Source organism: Ascidia mentula, chromosome 4 (genome assembly GCF_947561715.1).
Source record: "Ascidia mentula chromosome 4, kaAscMent1.1, whole genome shotgun sequence".
NCBI lineage: Eukaryota > Metazoa > Chordata > Ascidiacea > Phlebobranchia > Ascidiidae > Ascidia > Ascidia mentula.
This window is the reverse complement of record NC_138569.1, coordinates 14,080,409-14,108,222: the sequence shown is the minus strand read 5'-3', so window position 1 is coordinate 14,108,222 and position 27,814 is coordinate 14,080,409. Positions and strand designations below refer to the sequence as shown.

The following is a 27,814-nucleotide window of genomic DNA, read 5'->3' as shown; positions in this document are numbered from 1 at the left end:
AAATTGATTGAAACTATACTGCTAAGTTTTACCTCATTACTTGATCTTTCCAAAAATGTCAACCACTGCAGCTGGAAAGAATAGTTGACAATTATCACAAGCATAAATGTGTCAGATCCACAACGATGATTGATTCAACAAAAAACGCTTTTTGCTGATTGAGAATTGACAGAGGGCAACAAGATATTGCGCGAGCATAATCTTTTCAGTGCCATCGTCCGATTGAAAGTGGAGTGGATCGCAAGTTACACAAAGGTTTATTTCCTACTTTCTAGTCACGTGAACATCATCTCAGACGTGCATATCCGTCAAAACAATCCTCCCCGTCGGGGAATCGAACCCCGGTCTCCCGCGTGACAGGCGGGGATACTCACCACTATACTAACGAGGACATGCCAAGGATCGTATGGTGACTGTGCAAACTTTTTCACATGCAATCACACATCAGCTCAAGCATTGCATTGTGTTGGTTTCGTCGGTCAGAAAATAATTTTTTGTTGTTTTTTCACGAATTACTTTTTAACAATATAACCCAAAGTATATTAAACGATATACAACCACGGCTCGTTGGTCTAGGGGTTTGATTCTCGCTTTGGGTGCGAGAGGTCCCGGGTTCAAATCCCGGACGAGCCCGAAGTTCTTTGAAGCCTCTTTTGTTGAAATAAGTGCATGCTTAGATTGTCAGTGACGCAGTTTGCGACGACTCTTTGAAATTCCAGTTGGTTGGCACGTTTCGCAAGCGAGCGAAAAGATGAAGCGGACACGGGGCGCCGATAAGAAACTTGAAGGTTATTCAGAAAAACAACACTGAGATAACGCGCGTTGATGGATGATGAAAGAACTCAATGGCGAGTTTCTCTCTTTTTTTCTACTTCCACTCTTCAACAATTAATATAAAATGGCTGCCACAAAAGTTGGATCCATTAACAACTCGCATCAACTCCTATTGGACAAAACAAGAATATATTTTTACTTTGAAACGCGCAATACATCACGAGCAAGTAATGCATACATTCGTCGAAAGTGAAGAAGTTCTTCTTCTCAGCATGGTAAGTGGCCCAAAAGCATGTAAATTATGTAAAGTTTCGAAAATTGACTACTAAATTGGTCAAGAGATCTATCGACGATTGTTTGACAAGTTTCTTTTTGCATGTGTGCAGGTCCTGAAAGAAACGCTTCAGGTTGACTCTCGACCAAGAAGAATCATCACTAAAGTTTCAATGCGCACAACTAGCCAGAAAGTATGTGTCTTTCCACCGGAGCTAAACTGCAGCACTCCAAAGTCAAGAAAACGATCCCGCCTCGATGATGATGCCGACTCTTCGTCTCAACGTAACAGTATTACGCAGGATCGCCACCACAATCCCACAAGCAAGCGTGTACGAAAATGTGAAAGAATCTTTACAAATGCAAGCCGACCATCAACAAATTCTTCAAGTGTCCCGCTGTCAAGAATTTCAGCATTCATACCCATATCGGACGTCGATTCCAGTCCTAAATCGTCCTCTTCGTGCGCCTCACTTATGTCTAAAGTGCTCCGAAAGCAACACGGCAGACATTGTCGGCATTTGATGAGGGCCTGTGCGTAATAAGAGGTTTATTACCTGCGCCAAACAAACGTGGTTGTACAACGAAAAGTTTCATCTCGTTCACTCGTGAATCTCGCGTATTTATCACCATACGTTGTTGCCATTTTTATCCGCCCATGCAATATCTGCGTTGACATTACTGTGCAGGAAATCTATACACGCATTCTTCTTCTTACCAGTGCTGACATTATATTTGCTACTGTTCCTTTTAAATAAATTATGAACATGAAATAAGCACGATTCGGCCATTCGGCATGTGACAAATGCAATGGAATATATTTCTGATAAAATTTCTCCCCGTCGGGGAATCGAACCCCGGTCTCCCGCGTGACAGGCGGGGATACTTACCAACTATACTAACGAGGACTGAAGCACATGTCCAACAATCTGACATTTAATCTAAATCACTGTGTCTTGGCTAACAAAAAGCATACGCAACTCCAGCGTCTTCAAAAGATAAGGCACATTTGGAACGGACAATATTCCGTGACAACGAAAAATTGACAAAGGATTAAGGATCCATGTATACCCAGATTTTGTGCCGAAGCAACGAAATTGATTGAAACTATACTGCTAAGTTTTACCTCATTACTTGATCTTTCCAAAAATGTCAACCACTGCAGCTGGAAAGAATAGTTGACAATTATCACAAGCATAAATGTGTCAGATCCACAACGATGATTGATTCAACAAAAAACGCTTTTTGCTGATTGAGAATTGACAGAGGGCAACAAGATATTGCGCGAGCATAATCTTTTCAGTGCCATCGTCCGATTGAAAGTGGAGTGGATCGCAAGTTACACAAAGGTTTATTTCCTACTTTCTAGTCACGTGAATATCATCTCAGACGTGCATATCCGTCAAAACAATCCTCCCCGTCGGGGAATCGAACCCCGGTCTCCCGCGTGACAGGCGGGGATACTCACCACTATACTAACGAGGACATGCCAAGGATCGTATGGTGACTGTGCAAACTTTTTCACATGCAATCACACATCAGCTCAAGCATTGCATTGTGTTGGTTTCGTCGGTCAGAAAATAATTTTTTGTTGTTTTTTCACGAATTACTTTTTAACAATATAACCCAAAGTATATTAAACGATATAAAACCACGGCTCGTTGGTCTAGGGGTTTGATTCTCGCTTTGGGTGCGAGAGGTCCCGGGTTCAAATCCCGGACGAGCCCGAAGTTCTTTGAAGCCTCTTTTGTTGAAATAAGAGCATGCTTAGATTGTCAGTGACCCAGTTTGCGACGACTCTTTGAAATTCCAGTTGGTTGGCACGTTTCGCAAGCGAGCGAAAAGATGAAGCGGACACGGGGCGCCGATAAGAAACTTGAAGGTTATTCAGAAAAACAACACTGAGATAACGCGCGTTGATGGATGATGAAAGAACTCAATGGCGAGTTTCTCTCTTTTTTTCTACTTCCACTCTTCAACAATTAATATAAAATGGCTGCCACAAAAGTTGGATCCATTAACAACTCGCATCAACTCCTATTGGACAAAACAAGAATATATTTTTACTTTGAAACGCGCAATACATCACGAGCAAGTAATGCATACATTCGTCGAAAGTGAAGAAGTTCTTCTTCTCAGCATGGTAAGTGGCCCAAAAGCATGTAAATTATGTAAAGTTTCGAAAATTGACTATTAAATTGGTCAAGAGATCTATCGACGATTGTTTGACAAGTTTCTTTTTGCATGTGTGCAGGTCCTGAAAGAAACGCTTCAGGTTGACTCTCGACCAAGAAGAATCATCACTAAAGTTTCAAAGCGCACAACTAGCCAGAAAGTATGTGTCTTTCCACCGGAGCTAAACTGCAGCACTCCAAAGTCAAGAAAACGATCCCGCCTCGATGATGATGCCGACTCTTCGTCTCAACGTAACAGTATTACGCAGGATCGCCACCACAATCCCACAAGCAAGCGTATACGAAAATGTGAAAGAATCTTTACAAATGCAAGCCGACCATCAACAAATTCTTCAAGTGTCCCGCTGTCAAGAATTTCAGCATTCATACCCATATCGGACGTCGATTCCAGTCCTAAATCGTCCTCTTCGTGCGCCTCACTTATGTCTAAAGTGCTCCGAAAGCAACACGGCAGACATTGTCGGCATTTGATGAGGGCCTGTGCGTAATAAGAGGTTTATTACCTGCGCCAAACAAACGTGGTTGTACAACGAAAAGTTTCATCTCGTTCACTCGTGAATCTCGCGTATTTATCACCATACGTTGTTGCCATTTTTATCCGCCCATGCAATATCTGCGTTGACATTACTGTGCAGGAAATCTATACACGCATTCTTCTTGTTACCAGTGCTGACATTATATTTGCTACTGTTCCTTTTAAATAAATTATGAACATGAAATAAGCACGATTCGGCCATTCGGCATGTGACAAATGCAATGGAATATATTTCTGATAAAATTTCTCCCCGTCGGGGAATCGAACCCCGGTCTCCCGCGTGACAGGCGGGGATACTTACCACTATACTAACGAGGACTGAAGCACATGTCCAACAATCTGACATTTAATCTAAATCACTGTGTCTTGGCTAACAAAAAGCATACGCAACTCCAGCGTCTTCAAAAGATAAGGCACATTTGGAACGGACAATATTCCGTGACAACGAAAAATTGACAAAGGATTAAGGATCCATGTATACCCAGATTTTGTGCCGAAGCAACGAAATTGATTGAAACTATACTGCTAAGTTTTACCTCATTACTTGATCTTTCCAAAAATGTCAACCACTGCAGCTGGAAAGAATAGTTGACAATTATCACAAGCATAAATGTGTCAGATCCACAACGATGATTGATTCAACAAAAAACGCTTTTTGCTGATTGAGAATTGACAGAGGGCAACAAGATATTGCGCGAGCATAATCTTTTCAGTGCCATCGTCCGATTGAAAGTGGAGTGGATCGCAAGTTACACAAAGGTTTATTTCCTACTTTCTAGTCACGTGAACATCATCTCAGACGTGCATATCCGTCAAAACAATCCTCCCCGTCGGGGAATCGAACCCCGGTCTCCCGCGTGACAGGCGGGGATACTCACCACTATACTAACGAGGACATGCCAAGGATCGTATGGTGACTGTGCAAACTTTTTCACATGCAATCACACATCAGCTCAAGCATTGCATTGTGTTGGTTTCGTCGGTCAGAAAATAATTTTTTGTTGTTTTTTCACGAATTACTTTTTAACAATATAACCCAAAGTATATTAAACGATATACAACCACGGCTCGTTGGTCTAGGGGTTTGATTCTCGCTTTGGGTGCGAGAGGTCCCGGGTTCAAATCCCGGACGAGCCCGAAGTTCTTTGAAGCCTCTTTTGTTGAAATAAGTGCATGCTTAGATTGTCAGTGACGCAGTTTGCGACGACTCTTTGAAATTCCAGTTGGTTGGCACGTTTCGCAAGCGAGCGAAAAGATGAAGCGGACACGGGGCGCCGATAAGAAACTTGAAGGTTATTCAGAAAAACAACACTGAGATAACGCGCGTTGATGGATGATGAAAGAACTCAATGGCGAGTTTCTCTCTTTTTTTCTACTTCCACTCTTCAACAATTAATATAAAATGGCTGCCACAAAAGTTGGATCCATTAACAACTCGCATCAACTCCTATTGGACAAAACAAGAATATATTTTTACTTTGAAACGCGCAATACATCACGAGCAAGTAATGCATACATTCGTCGAAAGTGAAGAAGTTCTTCTTCTCAGCATGGTAAGTGGCCCAAAAGCATGTAAATTATGTAAAGTTTCGAAAATTGACTATTAAATTGGTCAAGAGATCTATCGACGATTGTTTGACAAGTTTCTTTTTGCATGTGTGCAGGTCCTGAAAGAAACGCTTCAGGTTGACTCTCGACCAAGAAGAATCATCACTAAAGTTTCAATGCGCACAACTAGCCAGAAAGTATGTGTCTTTCCACCGGAGCTAAACTGCAGCACTCCAAAGTCAAGAAAACGATCCCGCCTCGATGATGATGCCGACTCTTCGTCTCAACGTAACAGTATTACGCAGGATCGCCACCACAATCCCACAAGCAAGCGTGTACGAAAATGTGAAAGAATCTTTACAAATGCAAGCCGACCATCAACAAATTCTTCAAGTGTCCCGCTGTCAAGAATTTCAGCATTCATACCCATATCGGACGTCGATTCCAGTCCTAAATCGTCCTCTTCGTGCGCCTCACTTATGTCTAAAGTGCTCCGAAAGCAACACGGCAGACATTGTCGGCATTTGATGAGGGCCTGTGCGTAATAAGAGGTTTATTACCTGCGCCAAACAAACGTGGTTGTACAACGAAAAGTTTCATCTCGTTCACTCGTGAATCTCGCGTATTTATCACCATACGTTGTTGCCATTTTTATCCGCCCATGCAATATCTGCGTTGACATTACTGTGCAGGAAATCTATACACGCATTCTTCTTCTTACCAGTGCTGACATTATATTTGCTACTGTTCCTTTTAAATAAATTATGAACATGAAATAAGCACGATTCGGCCATTCGGCATGTGACAAATGCAATGGAATATATTTCTGATAAAATTTCTCCCCGTCGGGGAATCGAACCCCGGTCTCCCGCGTGACAGGCGGGGATACTTACCACTATACTAACGAGGACTGAAGCACATGTCCAACAATCTGACATTTAATCTAAATCACTGTGTCTTGGCTAACAAAAAGCATACGCAACTCCAGCGTCTTCAAAAGATAAGGCACATTTGGAACGGACAATATTCCGTGACAACGAAAAATTGACAAAGGATTAAGGATCCATGTATACCCAGATTTTGTGCCGAAGCAACGAAATTGATTGAAACTATACTGCTAAGTTTTACCTCATTACTTGATCTTTCCAAAAATGTCAACCACTGCAGCTGGAAAGAATAGTTGACAATTATCACAAGCATAAATGTGTCAGATCCACAACGATGATTGATTCAACAAAAAACGCTTTTTGCTGATTGAGAATTGACAGAGGGCAACAAGATATTGCGCGAGCATAATCTTTTCAGTGCCATCGTCCGATTGAAAGTGGAGTGGATCGCAAGTTACACAAAGGTTTATTTCCTACTTTCTAGTCACGTGAATATCATCTCAGACGTGCATATCCGTCAAAACAATCCTCCCCGTCGGGGAATCGAACCCCGGTCTCCCGCGTGACAGGCGGGGATACTCACCACTATACTAACGAGGACATGCCAAGGATCGTATGGTGACTGTGCAAACTTTTTCACATGCAATCACACATCAGCTCAAGCATTGCATTGTGTTGGTTTCGTCGGTCAGAAAATAATTTTTTGTTGTTTTTTCACGAATTACTTTTTAACAATATAACCCAAAGTATATTAAACGATATAAAACCACGGCTCGTTGGTCTAGGGGTTTGATTCTCGCTTTGGGTGCGAGAGGTCCCGGGTTCAAATCCCGGACGAGCCCGAAGTTCTTTGAAGCCTCTTTTGTTGAAATAAGTGCATGCTTAGATTGTCAGTGACGCAGTTTGCGACGACTCTTTGAAATTCCAGTTGGTTGGCACGTTTCGCAAGCGAGCGAAAAGATGAAGCGGACACGGGGCGCCGATAAGAAACTTGAAGGTTATTCAGAAAAACAACACTGAGATAACGCGCGTTGATGGATGATGAAAGAACTCAATGGCGAGTTTCTCTCTTTTTTTCTACTTCCACTCTTCAACAATTAATATAAAATGGCTGCCACAAAAGTTGGATCCATTAACAACTCGCATCAACTCCTATTGGACAAAACAAGAATATATTTTTACTTTGAAACGCGCAATACATCACGAGCAAGTAATGCATACATTCGTCGAAAGTGAAGAAGTTCTTCTTCTCAGCATGGTAAGTGGCCCAAAAGCATGTAAATTATGTAAAGTTTCGAAAATTGACTATTAAATTGGTCAAGAGATCCATCGACGATTGTTTGACAAGTTTCTTTTTGCATGTGTGCAGGTCCTGAAAGAAACGCTTCAGGTTGACTCTCGACCAAGAAGAATCATCACTAAAGTTTCAAAGCGCACAACTAGCCAGAAAGTATGTGTATATCCACCGGAGCTAAACTGCAGCACTCCAAAGTCAAGAAAACGATCCCGCCTCGATGATGATGCCGACTCTTCGTCTCAACGTAACAGTATTACGCAGGATCGCCACCACAATCCCACAAGCAAGCGTATACGAAAATGTGAAAGAATCTTTACAAATGCAAGCCGACCATCAACAAATTCTTCAAGTGTCCCGCTGTCAAGAATTTCAGCATTCATGCCCATATCGGACGTCGATTCCAGTCCTAAATCGTCCTCTTCGTGCGCCTCACTTATGTCTAAAGTGCTCCGAAAGCAACACGGCAGACATTGTCGGCATTTGATGAGGGCCTGTGCGTAATAAGATGTTTATTACCTGCGCCAAACAAACGTGGTTGTACAACGAAAAGTTTCATCTCGTTCACTCGTGAATCTCGCGTATTTATCACCATACGTTGTTGCCATTTTTATCCGCCCATGCAATATCTGCGTTGACATTACTGTGCAGGAAATCTATACACGCATTCTTCTTCTTACCAGTGCTGACATTATATTTGCTATTGTTCCTTTTAAATAAATTATGAACATGAAATAAGCACGATTCGGCCATTCGGCATGTGAGAAATGCAATGGAATATATTTCTGATAAAATTTCTCCCCGTCGGGGAATCGAACCCCGGTCTCCCGCGTAACAGGCGGGGATACTGACCACTATACTAACGAGGACTGAAGCACATGTCCAACAATCTGACATTTAATCTAAATCACTGTGTCTTGGCTAACAAAAAGCATACGCAACTCCAGCGTCTTCAAAAGATAAGGCACATTTGGAACGGACAATATTCCGTTACAACGAAAAATTGACAAAGGATTAAGGATCCATGTATACCCGGATTTTGTGCCGAAGCAACGAAATTGATTGAAACTATACTGCTAAGTTTTACCTCATTACTTGATCTTTCCAAAAATGTCAACCACTGCAGCTGGAAAGAATAGTTGACAATTATCACAAGCATAAATGTGTCAGATCCACAACGATGATTGATTCAACAAAAAACGCTTTTTGCTGATTGAGAATTGACAGAGGGCAACAAGATATTGCGCGAGCATAATCTTTTCAGTGCCATCGTCCGATTGAAAGTGGAGTGGATCGCAAGTTACACAAAGGTTTATTTCCTACTTTCTAGTCACGTGAACATCATCTCAGACGTGCATATCCGTCAAAACAATCCTCCCCGTCGGGGAATCGAACCCCGGTCTCCCGCGTGACAGGCGGGGATACTCACCACTATACTAACGAGGACATGCCAAGGATCGTATGGTGACTGTGCAAACTTTTTCACATGCAATCACACATCAGCTCAAGCATTGCATTGTGTTGGTTTCGTCGGTCAGAAAATAATTTTTTGTTGTTTTTTCACGAATTACTTTTTAACAATATAACCCAAAGTATATTAAACGATATACAACCACGGCTCGTTGGTCTAGGGATTTGATTCTCGCTTTGGGTGCGAGAGGTCCCGGGTTCAAATCCCGGACGAGCCCGAAGTTCTTTGAAGCCTCTTTTGTTGAAATAAGTGCATGCTTAGATTGTCAGTGACGCAGTTTGCGACGACTCTTTGAAATTCCAGTTGGTTGGCACGTTTCGCAAGCGAGCGAAAAGATGAAGCGGACACGGGGCGCCGATAAGAAACTTGAAGGTTATTCAGAAAAACAACACTGAGATAACGCGCGTTGATGGATGATGAAAGAACTCAATGGCAAGTTTCTCTCTTTTTTTCTACTTCCACTCTTCAACAATTAATATAAAATGGCTGCCACAAAAGTTGGATCCATTAACAACTCGCATCAACTCCTATTGGACAAAACAAGAATATATTTTTACTTTGAAACGCGCAATACATCACGAGCAAGTAATGCATACATTCGTCGAAAGTGAAGAAGTTCTTCTTCTCAGCATGGTAAGTGGCCCAAAAGCATGTAAATTATGTAAAGTTTCGAAAATTGACTATTAAATTGGTCAAGAGATCTATCGACGATTGTTTGACAAGTTTCTTTTTGCATGTGTGCAGGTCCTGAAAGAAACGCTTCAGGTTGACTCTCGACCAAGAAGAATCATCACTAAAGTTTCAAAGCGCACAGCTAGCCAGAAAGTATGTGTATATCCACCGGAGCTAAACTGCAGCACTCCAAAGTCAAGAAAACGATCCCGCCTCGATGATGATGCCGACTCTTCGTCTCAACGTAACAGTATTACCCAGGATCGCCACCACAATCCCACAAGCAAGCGTATACGAAAATGTGAAAGAATCTTTACAAATGCAAGCCGACCATCAACAAATTCTTCAAGTGTCCCGCTGTCAAGAATTTCAGCATTCATGCCCATATCGGACGTCGATTCCAGTCCTAAATCGTCCTCTTCGTGCGCCTCACTTATGTCTAAAGTGCTCCGAAAGCAACACGGCAGACATTGTCGGCATTTGATGAGGGCCTGTGCGTAATAAGATGTTTATTACCTGCGCCAAACAAACGTGGTTGTACAACGAAAAGTTTCATCTCGTTCACTCGTGAATCTCGCGTATTTATCACCATACGTTGTTGCCATTTTTATCCGCCCATGCAATATCTGCGTTGACATTACTGTGCAGGAAATCTATACACGCATTCTTCTTCTTACCAGTGCTGACATTATATTTGCTATTGTTCCTTTTAAATAAATTATGAACATGAAATAAGCACGATTCGGCCATTCGGCATGTGACAAATGCAATGGAATATATTTCTGATAAAATTTCTCCCCGTCGGGGAATCTAACCCCGGTCTCCCGCGTGACAGGCGGGGATACTGACCACTATACTAACGAGGACTGAAGCACATGTCCAACAATCTGACATTTAATCTAAATCACTGTGTCTTGGCTAACAAAAAGCATACGCAACTCCAGCGTCTTCAAAAGATAAGGCACATTTGGAACGGACAATATTCCGTGACAACGAAAAATTGACAAAGGATTAAGGATCCATGTATACCCGGATTTTGTGCCGAAGCAACGAAATTGATTGAAACTATACTGCTAAGTTTTACCTCATTACTTGATCTTTCCAAAAATGTCAACCACTGCAGCTGGAAAGAATAGTTGACAATTATCACAAGCATAAATGTGTCAGATCCACAACGATGATTGAATCAACAAAAAACGCTTTTTGCTGATTGAGAATTGACAGAGGGCAACAAGATATTGCGCGAGCATAATCTTTTCAGTGCCATCGTCCGATTGAAAGTGGAGTGGATCGCAAGTTACACAAAGGTTTATTTCCTACTTTCTAGACACGTGAACATCATCTCAGACGTGCATATCCGTCAAAACAATCCTCCCCGTCGGGGAATCGAACCCCGGTCTCCCGCGTGACAGGCGGGGATACTCACCACTATACTAACGAGGACATGCCAAGGATCGTATGGTGACTGTGCAAACTTTTTCACATGCAATCACACATCAGCTCAAGCATTGCATTGTGTTGGTTTCGTCGGTCAGAAAATAATTTTTTGTTGTTTTTTCACGAATTACTTTTTAACAATATAACCCAAAGTATATTAAACGATATACAACCACGGCTCGTTGGTCTAGGGATTTGATTCTCGCTTTGGGTGCGAGAGGTCCCGGGTTCAAATCCCGGACGAGCCCGAAGTTCTTTGAAGCCTCTTTTGTTGAAATAAGTGCATGCTTAGATTGTCAGTGACGCAGTTTGCGACGACTCTTTGAAATTCCAGTTGGTTGGCACGTTTCGCAAGCGAGCGAAAAGATGAAGCGGACACGGGGCGCCGATAAGAAACTTGAAGGTTATTCAGAAAAACAACACTGAGATAACGCGCGTTGATGGATGATGAAAGAACTCAATGGCAAGTTTCTCTCTTTTTTTCTACTTCCACTCTTCAACAATTAATATAAAATGGCTGCCACAAAAGTTGGATCCATTAACAACTCGCATCAACTCCTATTGGACAAAACAAGAATATATTTTTACTTTGAAACGCGCAATACATCACGAGCAAGTAATGCATACATTCGTCGAAAGTGAAGAAGTTCTTCTTCTCAGCATGGTAAGTGGCCCAAAAGCATGTAAATTATGTAAAGTTTCGAAAATTGACTATTAAATTGGTCAAGAGATCTATCGACGATTGTTTGACAAGTTTCTTTTTGCATGTGTGCAGGTCCTGAAAGAAACGCTTCAGGTTGACTCTCGACCAAGAAGAATCATCACTAAAGTTTCAAAGCGCACAGCTAGCCAGAAAGTATGTGTATATCCACCGGAGCTAAACTGCAGCACTCCAAAGTCAAGAAAACGATCCCGCCTCGATGATGATGCCGACTCTTCGTCTCAACGTAACAGTATTACGCAGGATCGCCACCACAATCCCACAAGCAAGCGTATACGAAAATGTGAAAGAATCTTTACAAATGCAAGCCGACCATCAACAAATTCTTCAAGTGTCCCGCTGTCAAGAATTTCAACATTCATGCCCATATCGGACGTCGATTCCAGTCCTAAATCGTCCTCTTCGTGCGCCTCACTTATGTCTAAAGTGCTCCGAAAGCAACACGGCAGACATTGTCGGCATTTGATGAGGGCCTGTGCGTAATAAGATGTTTATTACCTGCGCCAAACAAACGTGGTTGTACAACGAAAAGTTTCATCTCGTTCACTCGTGAATCTCGCGTATTTATCACCATACGTTGTTGCCATTTTTATCCGCCCATGCAATATCTGCGTTGACATTACTGTGCAGGAAATCTATACACGCATTCTTCTTCTTACCAGTGCTGACATTATATTTGCTATTGTTCCTTTTAAATAAATTATGAACATGAAATAAGCACGATTCGGCCATTCGGCATGTGACAAATGCAATGGAATATATTTCTGATAAAATTTCTCCCCGTCGGGGAATCGAACCCCGGTCTCCCGCGTGACAGGCGGGGATACTTACCACTATACTAACGAGGACTGAAGCACATGTCCAACAATCTGACATTTAATCTAAATCACTGTGTCTTGGCTAACAAAAAGCATACGCAACTCCAGCGTCTTCAAAAGATAAGGCACATTTGGAACGGACAATATTCCGTGACAACGAAAAATTGACAAAGGATTAAGGATCCATGTATACCCGGATTTTGTGCCGAAGCAACGAAATTGATTGAAACTATACTGCTAAGTTTTACCTCATTACTTGATCTTTCCAAAAATGTCAACCACTGCAGCTGGAAAGAATAGTTGACAATTATCACAAGCATAAATGTGTCAGATCCACAACGATGATTGATTCAACAAAAAACGCTTTTTGCTGATTGAGAATTGACAGAGGGCAACAAGATATTGCGCGAGCATAATCTTTTCAGTGCCATCGTCCGATTGAAAGTGGAGTGGATCGCAAGTTACACAAAGGTTTATTTCCTACTTTCTAGTCACGTGAACATCATCTCAGACGTGCATATCCGTCAAAACAATGCTCCCCGTCGGGGAATCGAACCCCGGTCTCCCGCGTGACAGGCGGGGATACTCACCACTATACTAACGAGGACATGCCAAGGATCGTATGGTGACTGTGCAAACTTTTTCACATGCAATCACACATCAGCTCAAGCATTGCATTGTGTTGGTTTCGTCGGTCAGAAAATAATTTTTTGTTGTTTTTTCACGAATTACTTTTTAACAATATAACCCAAAGTATATTAAACGATATACAACCACGGCTCGTTGGTCTAGGGGTTTGATTCTCGCTTTGGGTGCGAGAGGTCCCGGGTTCAAATCCCGGACGAGCCCGAAGTTCTTTGAAGCCTCTTTTGTTGAAATAAGTGCATGCTTAGATTGTCAGTGACGCAGTTTGCGACGACTCTTTGAAATTCCAGTTGGTTGGCACGTTTCGCAAGCGAGCGAAAAGATGAAGCGGACACGGGGCGCCGATAAGAAACTTGAAGGTTATTCAGAAAAACAACACTGAGATAACGCGCGTTGATGGATGATGAAAGAACTCAATGGCGAGTTTCTCTCTTTTTTTCTACTTCCACTCTTCAACAATTGATATAAAATGGCTGCCACAAAAGTTGGATCCATTAACAACTCGCATCAACTCCTATTGGACAAAACAAGAATATATTTTTACTTTGAAACGCGCAATACATCACGAGCAAGTAATGCATACATTCGTCGAAAGTGAAGAAGTTCTTCTTCTCAGCATGGTAAGTGGCCCAAAAGCATGTAAATTATGTAAAGTTTCGAAAATTGACTATTAAATTGGTCAAGAGATCTATCGACGATTGTTTGACAAGTTTCTTTTTGCATGTGTGCAGGTCCTGAAAGAAACGCTTCAGGTTGACTCTCGACCAAGAAGAATCATCACTAAAGTTTCAAAGCGCACAACTAGCCAGAAAGTATGTGTATATCCACCGGAGCTAAACTGCAGCACTCCAAAGTCAAGAAAACGATCCCGCCTCGATGATGATGCCGACTCTTCGTCTCAACGTAACAGTATTACGCAGGATCGCCACCACAATCCCACAAGCAAGCGTATACGAAAATGTGAAAGAATCTTTACAAATGCAAGCCGACCATCAACAAATTCTTCAAGTGTCCCGCTGTCAAGAATTTCAGCATTCATGCCCATATCGGACGTCGATTCCAGTCCTAAATCGTCCTCTTCGTGCGCCTCACTTATGTCTAAAGTGCTCCGAAAGCAACACGGCAGACATTGTCGGCATTTGATGAGGGCCTGTGCGTAATAAGATGTTTATTACCTGCGCCAAACAAACGTGGTTGTACAACGAAAAGTTTCATCTCGTTCACTCGTGAATCTCGCGTATTTATCACCATACGTTGTTGCCATTTTTATCCGCCCATGCAATATCTGCGTTGACATTACTGTGCAGGAAATCTATACACGCATTCTTCTTCTTACCAGTGCTGACATTATATTTGCTATTGTTCCTTTTAAATAAATTATGAACATGAAATAAGCACGATTCGGCCATTCGGCATGTGACAAATGCAATGGAATATATTTCTGATAAAATTTCTCCCCGTCGGGGAATCGAACCCCGGTCTCCCGCGTGACAGGCGGGGATACTGACCACTATACTAACGAGGACTGAAGCACATGTCCAACAATCTGACATTTAATCTAAATCACTGTGTCTTGGCTAACAAAAAGCATACGCAACTCCAGCGTCTTCAAAAGATAAGGCACATTTGGAACGGACAATATTCCGTTACAACGAAAAATTGACAAAGGATTAAGGATCCATGTATACCCGGATTTTGTGCCGAAGCAACGAAATTGATTGAAACTATACTGCTAAGTTTTACCTCATTACTTGATCTTTCCAAAAATGTCAACCACTGCAGCTGGAAAGAATAGTTGACAATTATCACAAGCATAAATGTGTCAGATCCACAACGATGATTGAATCAACAAAAAACGCTTTTTGCTGATTGAGAATTGACAGAGGGCAACAAGATATTGCGCGAGCATAATCTTTTCAGTGCCATCGTCCGATTGAAAGTGGAGTGGATCGCAAGTTACACAAAGGTTTATTTCCTACTTTCTAGACACGTGAACATCATCTCAGACGTGCATATCCGTCAAAACAATCCTCCCCGTCGGGGAATCGAACCCCGGTCTCCCGCGTGACAGGCGGGGATACTCACCACTATACTAACGAGGACATGCCAAGGATCGTATGGTGACTGTGCAAACTTTTTCACATGCAATCACACATCAGCTCAAGCATTGCATTGTGTTGGTTTCGTCGGTCAGAAAATAATTTTTTGTTGTTTTTTCACGAATTACTTTTTAACAATATAACCCAAAGTATATTAAACGATATACAACCACGGCTCGTTGGTCTAGGGATTTGATTCTCGCTTTGGGTGCGAGAGGTCCCGGGTTCAAATCCCGGACGAGCCCGAAGTTCTTTGAAGCCTCTTTTGTTGAAATAAGTGCATGCTTAGATTGTCAGTGACGCAGTTTGCGACGACTCTTTGAAATTCCAGTTGGTTGGCACGTTTCGCAAGCGAGCGAAAAGATGAAGCGGACACGGGGCGCCGATAAGAAACTTGAAGGTTATTCAGAAAAACAACACTGAGATAACGCGCGTTGATGGATGATGAAAGAACTCAATGGCAAGTTTCTCTCTTTTTTTCTACTTCCACTCTTCAACAATTAATATAAAATGGCTGCCACAAAAGTTGGATCCATTAACAACTCGCATCAACTCCTATTGGACAAAACAAGAATATATTTTTACTTTGAAACGCGCAATACATCACGAGCAAGTAATGCATACATTCGTCGAAAGTGAAGAAGTTCTTCTTCTCAGCATGGTAAGTGGCCCAAAAGCATGTAAATTATGTAAAGTTTCGAAAATTGACTATTAAATTGGTCAAGAGATCTATCGACGATTGTTTGACAAGTTTCTTTTTGCATGTGTGCAGGTCCTGAAAGAAACGCTTCAGGTTGACTCTCGACCAAGAAGAATCATCACTAAAGTTTCAAAGCGCACAGCTAGCCAGAAAGTATGTGTATATCCACCGGAGCTAAACTGCAGCACTCCAAAGTCAAGAAAACGATCCCGCCTCGATGATGATGCCGACTCTTCGTCTCAACGTAACAGTATTACGCAGGATCGCCACCACAATCCCACAAGCAAGCGTATACGAAAATGTGAAAGAATCTTTACAAATGCAAGCCGACCATCAACAAATTCTTCAAGTGTCCCGCTGTCAAGAATTTCAGCATTCATGCCCATATCGGACGTCGATTCCAGTCCTAAATCGTCCTCTTCGTGCGCCTCACTTATGTCTAAAGTGCTCCGAAAGCAACACGGCAGACATTGTCGGCATTTGATGAGGGCCTGTGCGTAATAAGATGTTTATTACCTGCGCCAAACAAACGTGGTTGTACAACGAAAAGTTTCATCTCGTTCACTCGTGAATCTCGCGTATTTATCACCATACGTTGTTGCCATTTTTATCCGCCCATGCAATATCTGCGTTGACATTACTGTGCAGGAAATCTATACACGCATTCTTCTTCTTACCAGTGCTGACATTATATTTGCTATTGTTCCTTTTAAATAAATTATGAACATGAAATAAGCACGATTCGGCCATTCGGCATGTGACAAATGCAATGGAATATATTTCTGATAAAATTTCTCCCCGTCGGGGAATCGAACCCCGGTCTCCCGCGTGACAGGCGGGGATACTTACCACTATACTAACGAGGACTGAAGCACATGTCCAACAATCTGACATTTAATCTAAATCACTGTGTCTTGGCTAACAAAAAGCATACGCAACTCCAGCGTCTTCAAAAGATAAGGCACATTTGGAACGGACAATATTCCGTGACAACGAAAAATTGACAAAGGATTAAGGATCCATGTATACCCGGATTTTGTGCCGAAGCAACGAAATTGATTGAAACTATACTGCTAAGTTTTACCTCATTACTTGATCTTTCCAAAAATGTCAACCACTGCAGCTGGAAAGAATAGTTGACAATTATCACAAGCATAAATGTGTCAGATCCACAACGATGATTGATTCAACAAAAAACGCTTTTTGCTGATTGAGAATTGACAGAGGGCAACAAGATATTGCGCGAGCATAATCTTTTCAGTGCCATCGTCCGATTGAAAGTGGAGTGGATCGCAAGTTACACAAAGGTTTATTTCCTACTTTCTAGTCACGTGAACATCATCTCAGACGTGCATATCCGTCAAAACAATGCTCCCCGTCGGGGAATCGAACCCCGGTCTCCCGCGTGACAGGCGGGGATACTCACCACTATACTAACGAGGACATGCCAAGGATCGTATGGTGACTGTGCAAACTTTTTCACATGCAATCACACATCAGCTCAAGCATTGCATTGTGTTGGTTTCGTCGGTCAGAAAATAATTTTTTGTTGTTTTTTCACGAATTACTTTTTAACAATATAACCCAAAGTATATTAAACGATATACAACCACGGCTCGTTGGTCTAGGGGTTTGATTCTCGCTTTGGGTGCGAGAGGTCCCGGGTTCAAATCCCGGACGAGCCCGAAGTTCTTTGAAGCCTCTTTTGTTGAAATAAGTGCATGCTTAGATTGTCAGTGACGCAGTTTGCGACGACTCTTTGAAATTCCAGTTGGTTGGCACGTTTCGCAAGCGAGCGAAAAGATGAAGCGGACACGGGGCGCCGATAAGAAACTTGAAGGTTATTCAGAAAAACAACACTGAGATAACGCGCGTTGATGGATGATGAAAGAACTCAATGGCGAGTTTCTCTCTTTTTTTCTACTTCCACTCTTCAACAATTAATATAAAATGGCTGCCACAAAAGTTGGATCCATTAACAACTCGCATCAACTCCTATTGGACAAAACAAGAATATATTTTTACTTTGAAACGCGCAATACATCACGAGCAAGTAATGCATACATTCGTCGAAAGTGAAGAAGTTCTTCTTCTCAGCATGGTAAGTGGCCCAAAAGCATGTAAATTATGTAAAGTTTCGAAAATTGACTATTAAATTGGTCAAGAGATCTATCGACGATTGTTTGACAAGTTTCTTTTTGCATGTGTGCAGGTCCTGAAAGAAACGCTTCAGGTTGACTCTCGACCAAGAAGAATCATCACTAAAGTTTCAAAGCGCACAACTAGCCAGAAAGTATGTGTATATCCACCGGAGCTAAACTGCAGCACTCCAAAGTCAAGAAAACGATCCCGCCTCGATGATGATGCCGACTCTTCGTCTCAACGTAACAGTATTACGCAGGATCGCCACCACAATCCCACAAGCAAGCGTATACGAAAATGTGAAAGAATCTTTACAAATGCAAGCCGACCATCAACAAATTCTTCAAGTGTCCCGCTGTCAAGAATTTCAGCATTCATGCCCATATCGGACGTCGATTCCAGTCCTAAATCGTCTTCTTCGTGCGCCTCACTTATGTCTAAAGTGCTCCGAAAGCAACACGGCAGACATTGTCGGCATTTGATGAGGGCCTGTGCGTAATAAGATGTTTATTACCTGCACCAAACAAACGTGGTTGTACAACGAAAAGTTTCATCTCGTTCACTCGTGAATCTCGCGTATTTATCACCATACGTTGTTGCCATTTTTATCCGCCCATGCAATATCTGCGTTGACATTACTGTGCAGGAAATCTATACACGCATTCTTCTTCTTACCAGTGCTGACATTATATTTGCTATTGTTCCTTTTAAATAAATTATGAACATGAAATAAGCACGATTCGGCCATTCGGCATGTGACAAATGCAATGGAATATATTTCTGATAAAATTTCTCCCCGTCGGGGAATCGAACCCCGGTCTCCCGCGTGACAGGCGGGGATACTGACCACTATACTAACGAGGACTGAAGCACATGTCCAACAATCTGACATTTAATCTAAATCACTGTGTCTTGGCTAACAAAAAGCATACGCAACTCCAGCGTCTTCAAAAGATAAGGCACATTTGGAACGGACAATATTCCGTTACAACGAAAAATTGACAAAGGATTAAGGATCCATGTATACCCGGATTTTGTGCCGAAGCAACGAAATTGATTGAAACTATACTGCTAAGTTTTACCTCATTACTTGATCTTTCCAAAAATGTCAACCACTGCAGCTGGAAAGAATAGTTGACAATTATCACAAGCATAAATGTGTCAGATCCACAACGATGATTGATTCAACAAAAAACGCTTTTTGCTGATTGAGAATTGACAGAGGGCAACAAGATATTGCGCGAGCATAATCTTTTCAGTGCCATCGTCCGATTGAAAGTGGAGTGGATCGCAAGTTACACAAAGGTTTATTTCCTACTTTCTAGTCACGTGAACATCATCTCAGACGTGCATATCCGTCAAAACAATCCTCCCCGTCGGGGAATCGAACCCCGGTCTCCCGCGTGACAGGCGGGGATACTCACCACTATACTAACGAGGACATGCCAAGGATCGTATGGTGACTGTGCAAACTTTTTCACATGCAATCACACATCAGCTCAAGCATTGCATTGTGTTGGTTTCGTCGGTCAGAAAATAATTTTTTGTTGTTTTTTCACGAATTACTTTTTAACAATATAACCCAAAGTATATTAAACGATATACAACCACGGCTCGTTGGTCTAGGGGTTTGATTCTCGCTTTGGGTGCGAGAGGTCCCGGGTTCAAATCCCGGAAGAGCCCGAAGTTCTTTGAAGCCTCTTTTGTTGAAATAAGTGCATGCTTAGATTGTCAGTGACGCAGTTTGCGACGACTCTTTGAAATTCCAGTTGGTTGGCACGTTTCGCAAGCGAGCGAAAAGATGAAGCGGACACGGGGCGCCGATAAGAAACTTGAAGGTTATTCAGAAAAACAACACTGAGATAACGCGCGTTGATGGATGATGAAAGAACTCAATGGCGAGTTTCTCTCTTTTTTTCTACTTCCACTCTTCAACAATTAATATAAAATGGCTGCCACAAAAGTTGGATCCATTAACAACTCGCATCAACTCCTATTGGACAAAACAAGAATATATTTTTACTTTGAAACGCGCAATACATCACGAGCAAGTAATGCATACATTCGTCGAAAGTGAAGAAGTTCTTCTTCTCAGCATGGTAAGTGGCCCAAAAGCATGTAAATTATGTAAAGTTTCGAAAATTGACTATTAAATTGGTCAAGAGATCTATCGACGATTGTTTGACAAGTTTCTTTTTGCATGTGTGCAGGTCCTGAAAGAAACGCTTCAGGTTGACTCTCGACCAAGAAGAATCATCACTAAAGTTTCAAAGCGCACAACTAGCCAGAAAGTATGTGTATATCCACCGGAGCTAAACTGCAGCACTCCAAAGTCAAGAAAACGATCCCGCCTCGATGATGATGCCGACTCTTCGTCTCAACGTAACAGTATTACGCAGGATCGCCACCACAATCCCACAAGCAAGCGTATACGAAAATGTGAAAGAATCTTTACAAATGCAAGCCGACCATCAACAAATTCTTCAAGTGTCCCGCTGTCAAGAATTTCAGCATTCATGCCCATATCGGACGTCGATTCCAGTCCTAAATCGTCCTCTTCGTGCGCCTCACTTATGTCTAAAGTGCTCCGAAAGCAACACGGCAGACATTGTCGGCATTTGATGAGGGCCTGTGCGTAATAAGATGTTTATTACCTGCGCCAAACAAACGTGGTTGTACAACGAAAAGTTTCATCTCGTTCACTCGTGAATCTCGCGTATTTATCACCATACGTTGTTGCCATTTTTATCCGCCCATGCAATATCTGCGTTGACATTACTGTGCAGGAAATCTATACACGCATTCTTCTTCTTACCAGTGCTGACATTATATTTGCTATTGTTCCTTTTAAATAAATTATGAACATGAAATAAGCACGATTCGGCCATTCGGCATGTGAGAAATGCAATGGAATATATTTCTGATAAAATTTCTCCCCGTCGGGGAATCGAACCCCGGTCTCCCGCGTGACAGGCGGGGATACTTACCACTATACTAACGAGGACTGAAGCACATGTCCAACAATCTGACATTTAATCTAAATCACTGTGTCTTGGCTAACAAAAAGCATACGCAACTCCAGCGTCTTCAAAAGATAAGGCACATTTGGAACGGACAATATTCCGTGACAACGAAAAATTGACAAAGGATTAAGGATCCATGTATACCCGGATTTTGTGCCGAAGCAACGAAATTGATTGAAACTATACTGCTAAGTTTTACCTCATTACTTGATCTTTCCAAAAATGTCAACCACTGCAGCTGGAAAGAATAGTTGACAATTATCACAAGCATAAATGTGTCAGATCCACAACGATGATTGAATCAACAAAAAACGCTTTTTGCTGATTGAGAATTGACAGAGGGCAACAAGATATTGCGCGAGCATAATCTTTTCAGTGCCATCGTCCGATTGAAAGTGGAGTGGATCGCAAGTTACACAAAGGTTTATTTCCTACTTTCTAGTCACGTGAACATCATCTCAGACGTGCATATCCGTCAAAACAATCCTCCCCGTCGGGGAATCGAACCCCGGTCTCCCGCGTGACAGGCGGGGATACTCACCACTATACTAACGAGGACATGCAAAGGATCGTATGGTGACTGTGCAAACTTTTTCACATGCAATCACACATCAGCTCAAGCATTGCATTGTGTTGGTTTCGTCGGTCAGAAAATAATTTTTTGTTGTTTTTTCACGAATTACTTTTTAACAATATAACCCAAAGTATATTAAACGATATACAACCACGGCTCGTTGGTCTAGGGGTATGATTCTCGCTTTGGGTGCGAGAGGTCCCGGGTTCAAATCCCGGACGAGCCCGAAGTTCTTTGAAGCCTCTTTTGTTGAAATAAGAGCATGCTTAGATTGTCAGTGACCCAGTTTGCGACGACTCTTTGAAATTCCAGTTGGTTGGCACGTTTCGCAAGCGAGCGAAAAGATGAAGCGGACACGGGGCGCCGATAAGAAACTTGAAGGTTATTCAGAAAAACAACACTGAGATAACGCGCGTTGATGGATGATGAAAGAACTCAATGGCGAGTTTCTCTCTTTTTTTCTACTTCCACTCTTCAACAATTAATATAAAATGGCTGCCACAAAAGTTGGATCCATTAACAACTCGCATCAACTCCTATTGGACAAAACAAGAATATATTTTTACTTTGAAACGCGCAATACATCACGAGCAAGTAATGCATACATTCGTCGAAAGTGAAGAAGTTCTTCTTCTCAGCATGGTAAGTGGCCCAAAAGCATGTAAATTATGTAAAGTTTCGAAAATTGACTATTAAATTGGTCAAGAGATCTATCGACGATTGTTTGACAAGTTTCTTTTTGCATGTGTGCAGGTCCTGAAAGAAACGCTTCAGGTTGACTCTCGACCAAGAAGAATCATCACTAAATTTTCAAAGCGCACAACTAGCCAGAAAGTATGTGTCTTTCCACCGGAGCTAAACTGCAGCACTCCAATGTCAAGAAAACGATCCCGCCTCGATGATGATGCCGACTCTTCGTCTCAACGTAACAGTATTACGCAGGATCGCCACCACAATCCCACAAGCAAGCGTATACGAAAATGTGAAAGAATCTTTACAAATGCAAGCCGACCATCAACAAATTCTTCAAGTGTCCCGCTGTCAAGAATTTCAGCATTCATACCCATATCGGACGTCGATTCCAGTCCTAAATCGTCCTCTTCGTGCGCCTCACTTATGTCTAAAGTGCTCCGAAAGCAACACGGCAGACATTGTCGGCATTTGATGAGGGCCTGTGCGTAATAAGAGGTTTATTACCTGCGCCAAACAAACGTGGTTGTACAACGAAAAGTTTCATCTCGTTCACTCGTGAATCTCGCGTATTTATCACCATACGTTGTTGCCATTTTTATCCGCCCATGCAATATCTGCGTTGACATTACTGTGCAGGAAATGTATACACGCATTCTTCTTCTTACCAGTGCTGACATTATATTTGCTATTGTTCCTTTTAAATAAATTATGAACATGAAATAAGCACGATTCGGCCATTCGGCATGTGACAAATGCAATGGAATATATTTCTGATAAAATTTCTCCCCGTCGGGGAATCGAACCCCGGTCTCCCGCGTGACAGGCGGGGATACTTACCACTATACTAACGAGGACTGAAGCACATGTCCAACAATCTGACATTTAATCTAAATCACTGTGTCTTGGCTAACAAAAAGCATACGCAACTCCAGCGTCTTCAAAAGATAAGGCACATTTGGAACGGACAATATTCCGTGACAACGAAAAATTGACAAAGGATTAAGGATCCATGTATACCCAGATTTTGTGCCGAAGCAACGAAATTGATTGAAACTATAGTGCTAAGTTTTACCTCATTACTTGATCTTTCCAAAAATGTCAACCACTGCAGCTGGAAAGAATAGTTGACAATTATCACAAGCATAAATGTGTCAGATCCACAACGATGATTGAATCAACAAAAAACGCTTTTTGCTGATTGAGAATTGACAGAGGGCAACAAGATATTGCGCGAGCATAATCTTTTCAGTGCCATCGTCCGATTGAAAGTGGAGTGGATCGCAAGTTACACAAAGGTTTATTTCCTACTTTCTAGTCACGTGAACATCATCTCAGACGTGCATATCCGTCAAAACAATCCTCCCCGTCGGGGAATCGAACCCCGGTCTCCCGCGTGACAGGCGGGGATACTCACCACTATACTAACGAGGACATGCAAAGGATCGTATGGTGACTGTGCAAACTTTTTCACATGCAATCACACATCAGCTCAAGCATTGCATTGTGTTGGTTTCGTCGGTCAGAAAATAATTTTTTGTTGTTTTTTCACGAATTACTTTTTAACAATATAACCCAAAGTATATTAAACGATATACAACCACGGCTCGTTGGTCTAGGGGTATGATTCTCGCTTTGGGTGCGAGAGGTCCCGGGTTCAAATCCCGGACGAGCCCGAAGTTCTTTGAAGCCTCTTTTGTTGAAATAAGAGCATGCTTAGATTGTCAGTGACCCAGTTTGCGACGACTCTTTGAAATTCCAGTTGGTTGGCACGTTTCGCAAGCGAGCGAAAAGATGAAGCGGACACGGGGCGCCGATAAGAAACTTGAAGGTTATTCAGAAAAACAACACTGAGATAACGCGCGTTGATGGATGATGAAAGAACTCAATGGCGAGTTTCTCTCTTTTTTTCTACTTCCACTCTTCAACAATTAATATAAAATGGCTGCCACAAAAGTTGGATCCATTAACAACTCGCATCAACTCCTATTGGACAAAACAAGAATATATTTTTACTTTGAAACGCGCAATACATCACGAGCAAGTAATGCATACATTCGTCGAAAGTGAAGAAGTTCTTCTTCTCAGCATGGTAAGTGGCCCAAAAGCATGTAAATTATGTAAAGTTTCGAAAATTGACTATTAAATTGGTCAAGAGATCTATCGACGATTGTTTGACAAGTTTCTTTTTGCATGTGTGCAGGTCCTGAAAGAAACGCTTCAGGTTGACTCTCGACCAAGAAGAATCATCACTAAATTTTCAAAGCGCACAACTAGCCAGAAAGTATGTGTCTTTCCACCGGAGCTAAACTGCAGCACTCCAAAGTCAAGAAAACGATCCCGCCTCGATGATGATGCCGACTCTTCGTCTCAACGTAACAGTATTACGCAGGATCGCCACCACAATCCCACAAGCAAGCGTATACGAAAATGTGAAAGAATCTTTACAAATGCAAGCCGACCATCAACAAATTCTTCAAGTGTCCCGCTGTCAAGAATTTCAGCATTCATACCCATATCGGACGTCGATTCCAGTCCTAAATCGTCCTCTTCGTGCGCCTCACTTATGTCTAAAGTGCTCCGAAAGCAACACGGCAGACATTGTCGGCATTTGATGAGGGCCTGTGCGTAATAAGAGGTTTATTACCTGCGCCAAACAAACGTGGTTGTACAACGAAAAGTTTCATCTCGTTCACTCGTGAATCTCGCGTATTTATCACCATACGTTGTTGCCATTTTTATCCGCCCATGCAATATCTGCGTTGACATTACTGTGCAGGAAATGTATACACGCATTCTTCTTCTTACCAGTGCTGACATTATATTTGCTATTGTTCCTTTTAAATAAATTATGAACATGAAATAAGCACGATTCGGCCATTCGGCATGTGACAAATGCAATGGAATATATTTCTGATAAAATTTCTCCCCGTCGGGGAATCGAACCCCGGTCTCCCGCGTGACAGGCGGGGATACTTACCACTATACTAACGAGGACTGAAGCACATGTCCAACAATCTGACATTTAATCTAAATCACTGTGTCTTGGCTAACAAAAAGCATACGCAACTCCAGCGTCTTCAAAAGATAAGGCACATTTGGAACGGACAATATTCCGTGACAACGAAAAATTGACAAAGGATTAAGGATCCATGTATACCCAGATTTTGTGCCGAAGCAACGAAATTGATTGAAACTATAGTGCTAAGTTTTACCTCATTACTTGATCTTTCCAAAAATGTCAACCACTGCAGCTGGAAAGAATAGTTGACAATTATCACAAGCATAAATGTGTCAGATCCACAACGATGATTGATTCAACAAAAAACGCTTTTTGCTGATTGAGAATTGACAGAGGGCAACAAGATATTGCGCGAGCATAATCTTTTCAGTGCCATCGTCCGATTGAAAGTGGAGTGGATCGCAAGTTACACAAAGGTTTATTTCCTACTTTCTAGTCACGTGAACATCATCTCAGACGTGCATATCCGTCAAAACAATCCTCCCCGTCGGGGAATCGAACCCCGGTCTCCCGCGTGACAGGCGGGGATACTCACCACTATACTAACGAGGACATGCCAAGGATCGTATGGTGACTGTGCAAACTTTTTCACATGCAATCACACATCAGCTCAAGCATTGCATTGTGTTGGTTTCGTCGGTCAGAAAATAATTTTTTGTTATTTTTTAAAGAATTACTTTTTAACAATATAACCCAAAGTATATTAAACGATATACAACCACGGCTCGTTGGTCTAGGGGTATGATTCTCGCTTTGGGTGCGAGAGGTCCCGGGTTCAAATCCCGGACGAGCCCGAAGTTCTTTGAAGCCTCTTTTGTTGAAATAAGAGCATGCTTAGATTGTCAGTGATGCAGTTTGCGACGACTCTTTGAAATTCCAGTTGGTTGGCACGTTTCGCAAGCGAGCGAAAAGATGAAGCGGACACGGGGCGCCGATAAGAAACTTGAAGGTTATTCAGAAAAACAACACTGAGATAACGCGCGTTGATGGATGATGAAAGAACTCAATGGCGAGTTTCTCTCTTTTTTTCTACTTCCACTCTTCAACAATTAATATAAAATGGCTGCCACAAAAGTTGGATCCATTAACAACTCGCATCAACTCCTATTGGACAAAACAAGAATATATTTTTACTTTGAAACGCGCAATACATCACGAGCAAGTAATGCATACATTCGTCGAAAGTGAAGAAGTTCTTCTTCTCAGCATGGTAAGTGGCCCAAAAGCATGTAAATTATGTAAAGTTTCGAAAATTGACTATTAAATTGGTCAAGAGATCTATCGACGATTGTTTGACAAGTTTCTTTTTGCATGTGTGCAGGTCCTGAAAGAAACGCTTCAGGTTGACTCTCGACCAAGAAGAATCATCACTAAATTTTCAAAGCGCACAACTAGCCAGAAAGTATGTGTCTTTCCACCGGAGCTAAACTGCAGCACTCCAAAGTCAAGAAAACGATCCCGCCTCGATGATGATGCCGACTCTTCGTCTCAACGTAACAGTATTACGCAGGATCGCCACCACAATCCCACAAGCAAGCGTATACGAAAATGTGAAAGAATCTTTACAAATGCAAGCCGACCATCAACAAATTCTTCAAGTGTCCCGCTGTCAAGAATTTCAGCATTCATACCCATATCGGACGTCGATTCCAGTCCTAAATCGTCCTCTTCGTGCGCCTCACTTATGTCTAAAGTGCTCCGAAAGCAACACGGCAGACATTGTCGGCATTTGATGAGGGCCTGTGCGTAATAAGAGGTTTATTACCTGCGCCAAACAAACGTGGTTGTACAACGAAAAGTTTCATCTCGTTCACTCGTGAATCTCGCGTATTTATCACCATACGTTGTTGCCATTTTTATCCGCCCATGCAATATCTGCGTTGACATTACTGTGCAGGAAATGTATACACGCATTCTTCTTCTTACCAGTGCTGACATTATATTTGCTATTGTTCCTTTTAAATAAATTATGAACATGAAATAAGCACGATTCGGCCATTCGGCATGTGACAAATGCAATGGAATATATTTCTGATAAAATTTCTCCCCGTCGGGGAATCGAACCCCGGTCTCCCGCGTGACAGGCGGGGATACTTACCACTATACTAACGAGGACTGAAGCACATGTCCAACAATCTGACATTTAATCTAAATCACTGTGTCTTGGCTAACAAAAAGCATACGCAACTCCAGCGTCTTCAAAAGATAAGGCACATTTGGAACGGACAATATTCCGTGACAACGAAAAATTGACAAAGGATTAAGGATCCATGTATACCCAGATTTTGTGCCGA

General features: G+C 42.1%; 38 non-coding genes across 38 annotated transcripts; 13 read left to right on the top strand and 25 right to left on the bottom strand.

Moving 5' to 3' along the window:
* Positions 1-319: 319 nt before the first annotated feature.
* Trnad-guc (transfer RNA aspartic acid (anticodon GUC)) lies at positions 320-391 on the bottom strand. The gene has a single exon. It is a non-coding gene; the product is annotated as a tRNA-Asp (tRNA).
* Positions 392-561: 170 nt separating this feature from the next.
* Trnap-ugg (transfer RNA proline (anticodon UGG)) lies at positions 562-633 on the top strand. The gene has a single exon. It is a non-coding gene; the product is annotated as a tRNA-Pro (tRNA).
* Positions 634-1,882: 1,249 nt separating this feature from the next.
* Positions 1,883-1,955, bottom strand: Trnad-guc (transfer RNA aspartic acid (anticodon GUC)). The gene has a single exon. It is a non-coding gene; the product is annotated as a tRNA-Asp (tRNA).
* A 505-nt stretch (positions 1,956-2,460) lies between these two features.
* On the bottom strand, positions 2,461-2,532 carry Trnad-guc (transfer RNA aspartic acid (anticodon GUC)). The gene has a single exon. It is a non-coding gene; the product is annotated as a tRNA-Asp (tRNA).
* Positions 2,533-2,702: 170 nt separating this feature from the next.
* Positions 2,703-2,774, top strand: Trnap-ugg (transfer RNA proline (anticodon UGG)). The gene has a single exon. It is a non-coding gene; the product is annotated as a tRNA-Pro (tRNA).
* Positions 2,775-4,023: 1,249 nt separating this feature from the next.
* Positions 4,024-4,095, bottom strand: Trnad-guc (transfer RNA aspartic acid (anticodon GUC)). The gene has a single exon. It is a non-coding gene; the product is annotated as a tRNA-Asp (tRNA).
* Positions 4,096-4,600: 505 nt separating this feature from the next.
* On the bottom strand, positions 4,601-4,672 carry Trnad-guc (transfer RNA aspartic acid (anticodon GUC)). Its single transcript has one exon. It is a non-coding gene; the product is annotated as a tRNA-Asp (tRNA).
* Positions 4,673-4,842: 170 nt separating this feature from the next.
* On the top strand, positions 4,843-4,914 carry Trnap-ugg (transfer RNA proline (anticodon UGG)). The gene has a single exon. It is a non-coding gene; the product is annotated as a tRNA-Pro (tRNA).
* Positions 4,915-6,163: 1,249 nt separating this feature from the next.
* On the bottom strand, positions 6,164-6,235 carry Trnad-guc (transfer RNA aspartic acid (anticodon GUC)). Its single transcript has one exon. It is a non-coding gene; the product is annotated as a tRNA-Asp (tRNA).
* Positions 6,236-6,740: 505 nt separating this feature from the next.
* Positions 6,741-6,812, bottom strand: Trnad-guc (transfer RNA aspartic acid (anticodon GUC)). The gene has a single exon. It is a non-coding gene; the product is annotated as a tRNA-Asp (tRNA).
* Positions 6,813-6,982: 170 nt separating this feature from the next.
* On the top strand, positions 6,983-7,054 carry Trnap-ugg (transfer RNA proline (anticodon UGG)). Its single transcript has one exon. It is a non-coding gene; the product is annotated as a tRNA-Pro (tRNA).
* A 1,249-nt stretch (positions 7,055-8,303) lies between these two features.
* Trnan-guu (transfer RNA asparagine (anticodon GUU)) lies at positions 8,304-8,375 on the bottom strand. Its single transcript has one exon. It is a non-coding gene; the product is annotated as a tRNA-Asn (tRNA).
* A 505-nt stretch (positions 8,376-8,880) lies between these two features.
* Trnad-guc (transfer RNA aspartic acid (anticodon GUC)) lies at positions 8,881-8,952 on the bottom strand. Its single transcript has one exon. It is a non-coding gene; the product is annotated as a tRNA-Asp (tRNA).
* A 170-nt stretch (positions 8,953-9,122) lies between these two features.
* Trnap-ugg (transfer RNA proline (anticodon UGG)) lies at positions 9,123-9,194 on the top strand. The gene has a single exon. It is a non-coding gene; the product is annotated as a tRNA-Pro (tRNA).
* Positions 9,195-11,020: 1,826 nt separating this feature from the next.
* Positions 11,021-11,092, bottom strand: Trnad-guc (transfer RNA aspartic acid (anticodon GUC)). Its single transcript has one exon. It is a non-coding gene; the product is annotated as a tRNA-Asp (tRNA).
* Positions 11,093-11,262: 170 nt separating this feature from the next.
* Positions 11,263-11,334, top strand: Trnap-ugg (transfer RNA proline (anticodon UGG)). The gene has a single exon. It is a non-coding gene; the product is annotated as a tRNA-Pro (tRNA).
* Positions 11,335-12,583: 1,249 nt separating this feature from the next.
* On the bottom strand, positions 12,584-12,655 carry Trnad-guc (transfer RNA aspartic acid (anticodon GUC)). Its single transcript has one exon. It is a non-coding gene; the product is annotated as a tRNA-Asp (tRNA).
* A 505-nt stretch (positions 12,656-13,160) lies between these two features.
* Positions 13,161-13,232, bottom strand: Trnad-guc (transfer RNA aspartic acid (anticodon GUC)). Its single transcript has one exon. It is a non-coding gene; the product is annotated as a tRNA-Asp (tRNA).
* Positions 13,233-13,402: 170 nt separating this feature from the next.
* On the top strand, positions 13,403-13,474 carry Trnap-ugg (transfer RNA proline (anticodon UGG)). The gene has a single exon. It is a non-coding gene; the product is annotated as a tRNA-Pro (tRNA).
* Positions 13,475-14,723: 1,249 nt separating this feature from the next.
* On the bottom strand, positions 14,724-14,795 carry Trnad-guc (transfer RNA aspartic acid (anticodon GUC)). Its single transcript has one exon. It is a non-coding gene; the product is annotated as a tRNA-Asp (tRNA).
* A 505-nt stretch (positions 14,796-15,300) lies between these two features.
* On the bottom strand, positions 15,301-15,372 carry Trnad-guc (transfer RNA aspartic acid (anticodon GUC)). The gene has a single exon. It is a non-coding gene; the product is annotated as a tRNA-Asp (tRNA).
* A 170-nt stretch (positions 15,373-15,542) lies between these two features.
* Positions 15,543-15,614, top strand: Trnap-ugg (transfer RNA proline (anticodon UGG)). Its single transcript has one exon. It is a non-coding gene; the product is annotated as a tRNA-Pro (tRNA).
* Positions 15,615-16,863: 1,249 nt separating this feature from the next.
* Positions 16,864-16,935, bottom strand: Trnad-guc (transfer RNA aspartic acid (anticodon GUC)). Its single transcript has one exon. It is a non-coding gene; the product is annotated as a tRNA-Asp (tRNA).
* Positions 16,936-17,440: 505 nt separating this feature from the next.
* On the bottom strand, positions 17,441-17,512 carry Trnad-guc (transfer RNA aspartic acid (anticodon GUC)). The gene has a single exon. It is a non-coding gene; the product is annotated as a tRNA-Asp (tRNA).
* A 170-nt stretch (positions 17,513-17,682) lies between these two features.
* Trnap-ugg (transfer RNA proline (anticodon UGG)) lies at positions 17,683-17,754 on the top strand. The gene has a single exon. It is a non-coding gene; the product is annotated as a tRNA-Pro (tRNA).
* Positions 17,755-19,003: 1,249 nt separating this feature from the next.
* Trnad-guc (transfer RNA aspartic acid (anticodon GUC)) lies at positions 19,004-19,075 on the bottom strand. The gene has a single exon. It is a non-coding gene; the product is annotated as a tRNA-Asp (tRNA).
* A 505-nt stretch (positions 19,076-19,580) lies between these two features.
* Trnad-guc (transfer RNA aspartic acid (anticodon GUC)) lies at positions 19,581-19,652 on the bottom strand. The gene has a single exon. It is a non-coding gene; the product is annotated as a tRNA-Asp (tRNA).
* A 170-nt stretch (positions 19,653-19,822) lies between these two features.
* Positions 19,823-19,894, top strand: Trnap-ugg (transfer RNA proline (anticodon UGG)). The gene has a single exon. It is a non-coding gene; the product is annotated as a tRNA-Pro (tRNA).
* Positions 19,895-21,143: 1,249 nt separating this feature from the next.
* Trnad-guc (transfer RNA aspartic acid (anticodon GUC)) lies at positions 21,144-21,215 on the bottom strand. Its single transcript has one exon. It is a non-coding gene; the product is annotated as a tRNA-Asp (tRNA).
* A 505-nt stretch (positions 21,216-21,720) lies between these two features.
* Positions 21,721-21,792, bottom strand: Trnad-guc (transfer RNA aspartic acid (anticodon GUC)). Its single transcript has one exon. It is a non-coding gene; the product is annotated as a tRNA-Asp (tRNA).
* Positions 21,793-21,962: 170 nt separating this feature from the next.
* Trnap-ugg (transfer RNA proline (anticodon UGG)) lies at positions 21,963-22,034 on the top strand. The gene has a single exon. It is a non-coding gene; the product is annotated as a tRNA-Pro (tRNA).
* Positions 22,035-23,283: 1,249 nt separating this feature from the next.
* On the bottom strand, positions 23,284-23,355 carry Trnad-guc (transfer RNA aspartic acid (anticodon GUC)). The gene has a single exon. It is a non-coding gene; the product is annotated as a tRNA-Asp (tRNA).
* A 505-nt stretch (positions 23,356-23,860) lies between these two features.
* On the bottom strand, positions 23,861-23,932 carry Trnad-guc (transfer RNA aspartic acid (anticodon GUC)). Its single transcript has one exon. It is a non-coding gene; the product is annotated as a tRNA-Asp (tRNA).
* Positions 23,933-24,102: 170 nt separating this feature from the next.
* On the top strand, positions 24,103-24,174 carry Trnap-ugg (transfer RNA proline (anticodon UGG)). The gene has a single exon. It is a non-coding gene; the product is annotated as a tRNA-Pro (tRNA).
* Positions 24,175-25,423: 1,249 nt separating this feature from the next.
* On the bottom strand, positions 25,424-25,495 carry Trnad-guc (transfer RNA aspartic acid (anticodon GUC)). The gene has a single exon. It is a non-coding gene; the product is annotated as a tRNA-Asp (tRNA).
* A 505-nt stretch (positions 25,496-26,000) lies between these two features.
* On the bottom strand, positions 26,001-26,072 carry Trnad-guc (transfer RNA aspartic acid (anticodon GUC)). Its single transcript has one exon. It is a non-coding gene; the product is annotated as a tRNA-Asp (tRNA).
* Positions 26,073-26,242: 170 nt separating this feature from the next.
* Positions 26,243-26,314, top strand: Trnap-ugg (transfer RNA proline (anticodon UGG)). The gene has a single exon. It is a non-coding gene; the product is annotated as a tRNA-Pro (tRNA).
* Positions 26,315-27,563: 1,249 nt separating this feature from the next.
* Trnad-guc (transfer RNA aspartic acid (anticodon GUC)) lies at positions 27,564-27,635 on the bottom strand. The gene has a single exon. It is a non-coding gene; the product is annotated as a tRNA-Asp (tRNA).
* Between the last annotated feature and the right edge of the window lie 179 nt (positions 27,636-27,814).